This window comes from Haemaphysalis longicornis, unplaced genomic scaffold, assembly GCF_048455015.1.
Source record: "Haemaphysalis longicornis isolate Haplotype H1 unplaced genomic scaffold, Haemaphysalis longicornis Haplotype H1 scaffold_7, whole genome shotgun sequence".
Lineage (NCBI taxonomy): Eukaryota > Metazoa > Arthropoda > Arachnida > Ixodida > Ixodidae > Haemaphysalis > Haemaphysalis longicornis.
The window spans coordinates 136,591,910-136,604,072 of NW_027526422.1; positions in this window are offsets into that span (position 1 = coordinate 136,591,910).

Here is a 12,163-nt window from a genome sequence, read left to right on the forward strand (position 1 = left end):
AGTGGTGGCGACTTTCGTACGGTGAATTCAAAACTGTTATGTTGTTCTGCTTGGCCCCTTTGCCAGGTGTCCTCCTCCCTGTACCCATCCAGCTGTCCCTAAGCCACTCCACTTTCAGACATACGTCAGAACCTTCTCATTCCCTTGTCCCACGTAATATGCACCCCAAATTCCCTACATGTCGCCGCCTCGCCAAAGCGGAGCACTTTGAGTAATATTGCCTGCCAACATTTAACCAAATGTATGTAGACGATGCCGCTTATCGGCACTTGAGCGCGTTCTCTCTTCCTGTCGTTGCCACCGGAGAACCCCTCTTGAAAGGGAGAACACCTCTTACCAAGAGGGGTTCTCCCTTTCTCTATTTTGCGGCACTAAGAGGCACAGTAAAGTTACTCATTTAGGCATTTTTTATGCCGAGTGCTCGAACCGCACTATAAATCATTCATTGTGGCTTTCGAGTAAATGCAGATGTGAGCAACGGATGCCCCGTTGCTCACATTGCTCACAACGGATACGTCAACTGAAGGCCCCGTGTGGGGCCTTCAGTTGACGTATCACGCTGCTGTGACATTACGCGAAGCAGACATCGAGAGACCGCAGAACAGGTTGGGCAAGGAAACGAAACAAATCGGGGCCCATTCTGAAGAGAACGCTGGTTAAAATGCGCAGCTTTCGCTCACGCCACCCGAGAGTTTACAGTCCAAACTACCCCGACCGGGTCGGAATGGTGCAGCTGGAGACGCGTCACCTTCATAGCGCCAGGAAACATGGTTCGCTTGCGACCGCGGGAAGCGGTTGTTTCTTCTTTTGATGCGGTTAATAAGCCTTTGTGGTAATCCATCATCGTCACGTGCCATCGCATTGTCCAAAGTTGGCTTCCTTACAGTGTGTGTTTGCGTACGGTCGCGATTAGTGACGCAAAAAAACTTCGCTTTAAAAGCACGACCAGTCATAGCCGCGTCAACGACGTATTCGTAGCTTCGTCTCGTTCTTGGCAAAACAAGCTATTGAAACATGCTGATGATGCGGACACCTCATAGCGAGAATATGGCTCCTTTGTGGGTTAGAAGGGAAGTTATTCTGTATAAGACATGTCACTAAACTCATTCGATCCCTCGACTTCAGTCATGTGTTTTCAGTTGTATTGCGGTTCTTAAGGAGCCTGACAACTCCACTATCATTCTGTGTTCCGCGGAAGCTGAGTACAGCTTAAAAACGGTTTCTACATTGAGCCATTTCATTATAAAAATTTTACTTCGCGGTCATTTCAGGAGTAGGAAAAAAATACATGTTGTCGTTCAGGGAAACTGAAGAAATGGCATTGCCGCCAATTTCTAAAGGTTTGTAATGGAATAGGAATAACATCTAGGCTGCCATTCCGCAAAGATGGTGCTAACCAATTGGTTTGGCGTCGGGCTCTTCGCGCTGTAGCTGTTTCTCGGCTCACTTATAACGCGTAGTGTTCCGGCTTATGACCTATTCTTGGGCAACTAGAAGCAAGTAACAGTCTTTTATCGTACCGTGTTCCCTGCTAGACGTGGGTTTTCCAGGCATACCCGCATCGACGCTGTTTAACAAGCTACCGCGAACCCTCTAACGGAAGAGCGCTATGCGCGGAAGCCCGACAACAACGTTACCTTCGGAGACACAACGCCACTCAGGTCTTTGTGCTTTTACACATTCGAATAAACTGTTGGCATGTCATAGCTGTGAATGCAACCACATCCTGTTCTATGAGGACACGGGTAACACGTCTTGTTGATTAATAATTTTGTTTTCCCCAAAACATCATTTGGGCTCCATCCTGTATGGATTATAAAATTTTACCACGATGTATCGAGATCCGATGAATAACCCAGTGTAACATGATAAACTATGCAGCCTCCGTGATCAATCACCCTCGCTCTATATCCCGCTTGGATTTCTCGGTTGGCCCCTGTACATACACATGCGAGCTCTTGTGCGCAGAAAACATGCATTTAGGATGCAGTGTCGTGTGACGCTGTTTAGGTCAAATGAATGTGACGTGCAGATAAGAGAATACCGCCTCCGTTTCTTTCGTGCTCTCTCTACCACGCACGTCGCGTTGCACAAACCTCGCCTTTGCTCCCTGACAGCCTCATTGCACGTACTGGCCATAACTTTACTCAATACATTATGCATGCAAGCTGTTCGAAATAGCTTCAACACGCAAGGTGTCCTAGTAATTTGCTTGGACGTGCAACGTATGAAAGTAAGGTCCTTATAACTGCCTCACGTCTGGACAAGCATGGTCGAGAAGCCAGTAAAGAGTTTAAATGATTCAGGCCGGATTAATTCTGGTACAAAAAAACTGCTGTTATCCCCTTTGAGCGCCGCCAATTCAATGGCCTATATAATGGCCCTGCCCAGTTCGATGCATATGCGTCTTTCTCTGCATCAGCTACTCCTCCAGGTAGGTGAGAGTGCAGGTGTCTTACAGAGATGCACAGGCTGGTTTGCAGAGCGAATGATCGATAAGCATGCGGCAAAGATTTGTCCGGGCTCAGATTGGTAACTCAGGGGTCGAATTGCAAAACATGAGTAGTGCACTGTACAAGCAGAGTATAATTGTGGACCTGAAAATTAATAGGCAGAAAAATAAAGTAATGCTCAACAGCCTCGGCAGAGCAAAGCCGTTTGAGATAGGTGGCGTAGCAGTGGAAGTGGTCAGCGATTATATGTACTTAGGCTGAGTAGTGACCCCGGATCCCAACCATGAGTCAGAGATTATTACAAGGATACGAAGTGGGTGGAATGTATTTGACACGCATTCTCAGATAATGAGTGGCAGCCTACCACTGTCCCTCAAGAAGAAAATGTATGGCAGCTGAATTTACCGGTTCTTACCTACGGGCCAGAAACTTGGAGGTTCACTAAAAGGGTTCAACTTGAATTTAGCACGACTCAGCGAGCCACGGAACGGGGGATGATAGGTGTAACTTTAAGAGACAAGAATGGAGGGGAGTGGGTGAGGGATGAAACGCGTGTTAAGAACATATAGGTAAAAATTAAGAAGAAGAAATGCGCGTGGGCAAGGCATGTAATGCAAAGGCAAGATAACCGTCGGTCATTAAGGGTAACAGAGTGAACCTCTAGAGAACTCAAGTGTGGCTTGTGGCGGCAAAAAGTTAGGCAGGCAGATGAGATCAAGAAGATGGCAGGAATAATTTTTGTCGCACTTAGCACAGCACCGGAGTAATTGGAGAGCTATGGGAGAGGCCTTTGGCCTGCAGTGGGCGTAGACATGCTGCTGCTGCTGCTGCTGATGATGATGATGATGAGATTGGTCTTTTTAACAGATTTTTACGTCTTGTGGTTAGGCTGATGCGAATGAAACGGGATGGTGGTAAATTTAATTTGCGGGCTCGCTGAAACCAGTTGTGCGGATAGGACAATTTTCACGTTATGTGTTTTTTGTGCTAGAACTGGTGGCGTCCAAATTTTAAAAACACAGCTGTCGAGCATAAAACGACCCTGCTGTGAACTGAGCGATCTTGTCATGTAAAAACTAAAGCAAATCCACTGTTTCCATGATCATTTCGTGGCAGGGTGTTCTATGAAACATACAGAGGCAGTTCCTGTTTTTTGTTTACATTATATTTTGTGCATATCGATGGCTTGAGTAGGGTTTCAAAATACTAGGCTAGCCTCAAACGTAACGAGTGGCAGAACAGACAACGGAATTCCGAATCTGTAATAGCTAAAAAGCCCTTAGCTGGAGTGAACTGTTAACACAAGGAAAGAATTCTCACAGTCTTGTATACTTTGAGTTAAACTATTCTTGAATAAGTAGAACCGGGGAAGTAAGAGTTGTTACATCTCGCGCTACCTGCCTTGTTAAATGTAGCATGGTTTCACCCAAAGTGTGCATTGAGGAATTTGGAGCACAGACCAAAAACCAGATGCAGTAAATGTGCTTGCTACGTTATACAGAGTATGTCTAACCAATGAAGGACACACGAAAACTAACACGCGCGACGATAGGGGCGAAAAAGTACAGACTACCTTATCTAAACTCAGACAATTGTAATTATTTCACGTTATTTGAAACCGGGCGCTGTTTCAAAAACGAACCCCAATCCGAACAAGAACCAAACGGGTACGTTTGCAGGAACTGAACCCGAAACCGAACCATTATTGTTTCAGCCCGCTGAACCCAAATCCTAAAGAAACCGAAAAAAAAACTGCCTGCGTATCTTCTCACTTCTCAAGTAAATGTCTAGAAAGACGACAGTTTTCAGCAATCCTGGACACCTACCTGCCTGTTCACTCTGCCCCGCCTACCACACTCATGCTCTCACCCTCCTGTCTCATTGCTTTCACGACAAGCAAAGGAAACGTTTGCTGAATTGAATTCAATTTTAATACCATCGACCGTTACTAAAAAAATACCAAGACAAAACACCGAGCGCACGTGAGCGTACGCATCGTGAGGAGAGCCCCGTGTTGGCTAGCTCGAACTTCGAGAACACTCTCCCTGGCGTTAGTGGCATGATCTCTCGCATGCTCTTCTACTCGCAAGTTCACGTGCGTTTGCTGCTTAAGGGGGAGCACAGACACCAAATTCGCGAAACCGGTAGCCGTCAGTTTTAGCGCGAGCTAACGCGGTCGATTTTGGAAAAGATGCGAAAGAACGCGGGAAAAACGGTCCGGGCCTGCCGGTCATGGCAAACGTTCAGTGGCATGTTCGGAAATCCATGGGAGGTGCAACAGCCGGGTCTCCAATGAAGGGAGAGGGGCGGCCAGCTCTGCTGTTTCTCCAGTCTGACACCACCAGTGCATGCTGCGCCAATTTTTTTTTCGGCGTTCACCGTTCTGCTGACCAATCTATTGGGACCAATGTTGGCACAAATCTCTGAATACCTTGCACCGACGGGCCTCCGCCTCTCACCTGAGAAGGGCGTTGTCATGGCATTCACCTGCAAGCGGATGGCAAGTACCCATTAATCCTTGGGGGTCGTTGCCTACGTTATGTGCGCACTCAAAGATACCTCGTGATAACCATGGATCGAAACTCTCTTTGGCCCCGCAGTTTTGGAGGCTACGTACTCGCATTTCCGCAGCGGCGCAAGTCATTGGATACCTTGCCGGTATCAATGGGGCAGTGACTGTCGATCGATGGTGCTCCTCTCCAAGGCTTATGTTGATGGCTTGCAGCGTTACAGCTTGCCTTTTTTGCAGCGACTGTCGCCAACAAGCAAAAAACAGCTTTATGGGGCACGAAATATTTGTCTGCGCACGGGCCTTAGCCTTCCGAGGGACTCTTCCTTCGCTGGTACCGTTGCGGAGGCTGGCTGCTTGCAGTTAGATATTCTTCGGCTGCACGAGACATTCCGAATACACTTGCGGTATCGATTGTGCACAACAACGAATCTCTTGACCCGTGTTGGACAGCACAACGACAGCTCCAGGTTCGCAGAGATGATATACTCTATTAACATATCTGTACCATCCCAAGTGCGACCTACCATGCCATCTGATTACCCCCCTCCCTGGACTCTCTCAACCGTGTGCAGAAAACTCAACATACCTGGTGTCAACTCCAAGCAAACTCTCCCTGAATTCTGCCTACTTCACGTTTCGTCAACAGGACAAGCACTCTCCTACCGCATTGTACGTGCAATGTCTTCTACCTCAAAGTGCTGCATGCAATTAAGCAAGTCATCCGCTCCATTCTTCGTCAGCCATCAGCAGAATGGGCTATATTCACGGATTTGAAGACCGGCTGCAAACCCTACGGCACGCCAGTTGCTTCAGCATTCACGACAATGAATCCCGAGATGTCACCTACTTGCATCTAGCCTACGTCGCCGGGCATCGTGTTACCTTACAGTGGATACCCACACATTGAGGCATTCTCAGCAACAACAAAGAAGATGATGCGGCTCACGGAGGGATACAACTGCGCAATGCAAGGAAAATTTTCTTTACAAAGCACGAGGCTGCAGCGCTAGTGAAGCAGCTGGCCTTAGAGGAACGAAACCGCCTCTGGTCTTTTCCTGAAACTCACCACCCTTTTCTGTATAACATAGCCTCTGCCCTGAGAATGAGGCTCCCAGAGCGAATCCCACGTCGACTTGAGAAGTTCTACCATCAGTTGCGCCTCAACGCAGCACTTACGAACTACTACCGAAATTGCCTCGGTCAAACCACAAACCCTTATTGTGAAAACTGTGGTTTGCCAGAACCTGTTCAAGACATTTTATTAAAGTGTCCGGCTTACAACCAGGAAACGAACCACCTCACCAAGAAGATCGAGTGCCTCAACAACGGACTTTTACCATTGAAAGCAATTCTTGGACGATGGTAATCTCCGTCATCCCAACGAAAAGTGTTATATGAACTGTTTGATTATTTACACGAAATCAGAATTGCAGAGACAATAAAGATCTATGCATCGTCATCTTGTGAGACCACCTTGACCTCTACGTGACCCACGGAACGCTTCATGTTACCTTAATGTTTACAACTTTCTTCTATCCCCTATCTTTCGACCTGCTTCCTTTCGGGCCTTTTGATGTTTTTTTCGTGTGCCTCCGTCTCTACTTACCGTATTTTCTCGCGTTCTGCATGAGTTTTTATGTTTCAAAACTATATATATATATATATATATATATATATATATATCAGAAAAGACGCCGGAAGAAGACAAGTCTCTGCCGAAACGTTTGTAATACTGGGGGTTTCTACCTTGTTCGAAGTTTCTTTTTTTTGTGTTCTAAACCATCTTCCAAGTTTTAGTACTCCCTATACATATATATATATATAAATATATATATATATATGTATATATATATATATATATATATATATATATATATATATATATATATATATATATATATATATATATATATATATATATATATATATATATATATATGTGTACAAATTTGACTCACGATGAAAACAAAAACAGTGTTTCACTGACCTTTCGACTCGAGGACCAGTCTTCATGGCAGTGATGAATACTGGTCTTGCAGTCGAAACGCCAGTAAAACTTTTTTTAATTGTGATTCAAATATTTTCTCGAACAATTCTTCTGGCTCCTCGAGAAGTTTTTGGTACTGCTTATATATATATATATATATATATATATATATATATATATATATATATATATAGTATAAGTAAAGAGTCGGATACACAGCAAGAACAATAACAAACAATGTTTACTTACGTAGCGGCAACGGGTCTTGCCTTCATCAGAGTAAAGTTACATGATTTTGCTGTCGCAAACATTTTGAACACATTTCTTATATAGGTTTGCATAAAACTGTGAGAAGGAGCGGAAAATGTTTCGGAAAAGGAGAGTGTGCATACAGTCAGGCTACGCCTATGTTACAACATCAACAAACAAACAAAAAAGAAAAAAATAAATAAATAAAAGGGGGGGGGGGGAGCGAGAGAGAGAAAAAGGGGTCGTGTTAACAATGCAGCGTTCAAGGTTGCACCATGACGGGTCAACGTATGCCGCGCGGGCTGCAAGTTCCGACAATAGGGGAAACTGGACAACCGCGGCTTGAAAATAAAGGGAGGAGTATACAGTAAGGTATTCAGTGGCTGGGGAGACTGGTTCGGGGGGAAGCGAAGATGGGTGTGCCCCCCGCGGATGAAGAGAATAGATAGGGGGCACAAAAGAGCATTTCACAGAAGCTAGCAATTGAACATGAAATAGGTAGGGTCACAAAAGGTTAAACATGAATAGATCACAAAGAGTTAAACATTCTTACGTGGTGGTGGGAACGAGGCCTCCTTCCCCAGGACAAATGGCATTGTTGAGCCGCATTAGGCTAATAAAGCTGCTGTATTAGGAGAGTTTCTGCGAATTCTGATGGCAAACTCGAGGGTAGGAATAATGAACATAGTTATAAAAATAATGAAGCCGCTAATTTTATTCGAGGGATAAGCACGTTAGTTTTCCGTAACTTTCAATAATTCCAAGTGTGGCTGACCCAAACTTATAAATAAGATAAGATTCCCGAACCTCGCGGTCGTGGTCCGTTTTGAAGGCGGATTCTAAAATCGTTGCTTTAAGATGGTCAAATGCATGCCCGGGACTGTTCACATGTCTTGACAGGGGCAAATAAGGGCAGCTTTTTGCATGAGAGCGGTGAATATTGAACCGTATTCGGAAGGGCGTTTCAGTTTGGCAGATATATTGTTGCCTACAAACAGTGCACTCTAGAAGATATACGACATTAGCGGAGTCACAGTAAAAGTTCCCTTTTATATTTACGTAGTAGTCTGAAGCCGTGCTGGTGGCGCGCTGTGTAGTGGTCATGTGTGGGCATACTTTACATTGGGGTTTATTGAAGGGCATGCAGCCAGTAGTAGCCGGTCGGTTGATACGAGAGTTAGTAAGAAAGTCACCTAAATTCTTATTACGCCGGTAGACAACGCGTGGTGGTTCGGGGAATATGCTTTTTAGGCGCCCACTTTGCATTAGGATATTGTGATGTTTTTTTAGCACGGTTGACACTCTTGGAGCGGAGGATGAGTGGGTTAAAACTAAGTTAGTTTGCGGGTTCCCGTTCGGGGCTTTTTTCTTACAGATTTCGTTACGGTCTAATTGGTTGGCTCGCACAATAGCGTCGTCGATTACTTTTTCCGGTATTTTTTATTCAGGAGGGCGGTCTTGAGTTCTCGACAGTTTGAGTCAAAGTCGGCTTGGTTTGAGCAAATTCTCCTAAATCGGTGGGCTTGGCTGTAAGGTATTGCTGTCTTGCAGTGTCTGACATGGCTACTTCGGAAGTGCAAATACTGCCGCGTGTCTGTCGGTTTTCTATACAGTTTAGTTTGAAGCCGACCTTCGAAGGTAGTAACGGTGACGTCCAGAAATATGCATATATAGCGAATCAGAAATGGGAAATGAGGGGCTCGGTGAAATAAGACAGAAGATAAGGGTTGCCAGTCAAGAAAACCTCGGAAAGCAAAAGGGACCTCCAGAATACCGGTGTGGTATTCTGGAGGTCATGGGTTCGGATCCCACCCGGCGGGCATTTTCTCACCACTTTGTTTCTTACTCAAAAAATTCTTCCTCTGTTTCTATGACCCACCACAACCTCCCCTCTGCTTTCCGAGGTTTTCTTTATTGCCAACCTTTATCTTCTGTATTGTATCACCGAGACCCTCATTTCCCATTTCTTATTCGCTACATGCTTAGCAAAGGCCTCTGTTCTGGCAGTCTTGGTGCCAAGGTAGCTTAAGAGGGTTCAACGCTGGTCGACCACTCTCGACATGTCGTAGATACTCGAGGCACGGCCTGGGGGATAGAAAGAAGGTTCCCTTCACCCCGAGTAGTCTAATAGGCGCTGGCTACCACCCCCCAAGTGCAGCAAACAAAAATACCTTAACATAAACACCCGAGAAAGTGGTGAAGAAACAGCCCCGCCAGAAGTGTAGTGGTTATCGCAGCAGAGCGGTATTGTGGAGGTCGTGGGTTCGGATCCCACCCGGCAGGCATTTTTTCACCACTTTCTTTCTGACTCGAAAAATTCTTCCTCTGTTTCTATGACCCACCACAACCTTCCCTTTGCTTTCCGAGGTTTTTTTGACTGCCAACCCTTATCTTCTGTCTTATTTCACCGAGCCCCTCATTTCCCATTTCTGATTCGCTACATGCTTAGCGAGGGCCTCTGTTCTGGCAGTCTTGGTGCCAAAGGTAGCTTAAAGGAGCCATGAAGAGAAAACAAAAGTTTGTTTTATTCGAAAGATTAGGTGTTTCATAGTACCCCAAGCGCTTTCGCGGAAGCAAATGATGCTTTATTCACTAAGAAATAGGGCAATTAAGCCAAAATTTTAAATCTCCGCTAAAATTGCACATTTGGTGACGTGAACAATGGCGTCATACGAGCCGGTCCATGAAACAGATACTTAGTATGTCGACTCCATATAGCACCCGCACGCGGGGTCAGACAGGAAGCGAAACTCGTGCCGAAACCGAGACGGCGGCCATTTTAAAAATACTAGTAAAACCTAGTGCACCCGCAGCCCTCGTCACGGAATCGCCTGATCCGGAGAACAAAACTCTCGCCGAGGAGCTAGGGCTTGCATTTAACAACCTCACACCACTTGAACTCTCAATGCTTCTAAGTACACGAGCGGTAGGAGTTGTGGGATGCGCGGTGGACGGGAAAGCGACCATTCCGCGATAGGCACAACAGACGAACGCCCTGCCGTCGGCACCGCTGCCTCGTCAGCTCCGTCGCGACGGACGAATACAGACTGGTACGTATGTGCCGTATTTTTATTACGGTTAATAATAGTTCAATTTCAGTAGCAGTATCGCCTATGCCAGTTGGCCGGTGTCGTGTATGGAAAGCCGTTCGCGCGAGCTCTCTCCTCCGACCAGAAAGATACGAGCGTCAATGCGCGGTGTGTACGGCATTTGTTTCCCCCAAGATCAGAGCGCTTTGACGGCGATTTGACGAAGTCGGCGACGAGCGCCAGCATGTCCCAGGAGTTAGCTAACGTAAGGGTCCCTGCCGTAATTACTTTGTCGGAAATGAAGCGAGCACACTCGTACTTCCTTTAGCTCCCTTTCTCCTCCGTTTGCAAAGTTCACAAAACGTAGCCACTTGCTTCGCCGCGGTTCGTCGTTAGGCAGCACATGAGAGTAGATCTCTTCACCGGCGGGGATGTCGCACTCCCTCGACGATTTGCCCATACTACATGGGCATTTCAAAACGCTGCAACGAAATTTCATTGTAAAGTACTCGAACAAACTGAAGTTTTCAGGGGTTGTAAACTAGAAACGAGCTCGTAACGACAGCAGCAAGCCAACACCATTCGAAACTTATGCGACGACTGGCACTATCTCGTCGCTTCTTGGTGTTCCTTACTCCCCTCGTTTCTATTTTTACCTTTGCTGGTTTGCGATATGACGGCCAACCTTTTGTCAAGGGATTAAGATACCAAGTAAGGTCGCGGCTGTACGTGCTGGAACGGTTCGTTGGCCCCTAAGAGCCTCGAACCCGAAAATTCGTCTGCGCGACGGCGAGATGTCCAGCTCGGCCGGAGGTAGTTTCGTACGCATTGGCGCACACGCTTGCGTGTTCGTTCAGAACTTCAACCGTTTACTCCACCGTTCTTTGTCATAAAAAGAATGTGCAATATGTTTCACGGGCATATAGCTCGCTATGAAAACTGTAAGCCCTGCCTAACATGCGTTTGCTTTTGCCGGCCTCCGCCAATCGCAGAGTATTCTCAAGTGACACCATAGGTTCTGTTGCGGAAAATGAGCTGGTGGGTTACATGGTCATTTCCTTTTTTCCTAATTATGTAGCTTATTTGAGCAAAGTTTGCGTTATAAGTGGTGTCGTTATGGTTCTAACGAGGCAACCTTTCGAATGAACCAAACTTGTGTTTTCTCTTCATGGCTCCTTTATGAGGCTTCAACGCTGGTCGACCACTCTTGACATGTCGTAGACACTCGAGTCACAGCCTTTCGGTTAAAAAGAAGGTCCCCTTCACCCCGAGTTGTGCGAGTGGTGCTGGCTACAACCCCCAAGTGCAGGAAACAAAAATACCTTAACCTAAATCCCCGAGAAAGTGGTGGAGAAATAGCCCCGCCGGTAGCGTAGTGGTTATCGCACCAGACCGGTATTCTGGAGGTCGTGGGTTCAGATCCCACCCGGCAGGCATTTTTTCACCACTTTCTTTCTGCCTCAAAAAATTCTTCCTCTGTTTCTATGACCCACCACAACCTCCCCTTTGCTTTCCGAGGTTTTCTTGACTGCTTATATATATATATATATATATATATATATATATATATATATATATATATATATATATAGAAGAAACAGTTTCTTGGACAACGGTCAAATTTATGAAAAAAAGGGGACACATGTCGAAAAAGGACTGGTTTTTAACGTTTCAGCCGGAGGACCGGCCTTCCTCCTTCGGCCGGTCCTCCGGCCGAAACTCTAAAAACCATTCCTTTTTCGAAGTGTGCTCCCTTTTTTTGACATGCATATATATATATATAAATATATATATATATATAAAGGAAATGAGGGGCTCGTTGAAAATAAGACAGAAATTAGAATTGGCACTCAAGAAAACCTCGGAAAGCAACGGGGAGGATGTAGTTGGTCAAGATAAAGAATTTGGAAAATAAGAAAGTGGAGAAAAAATG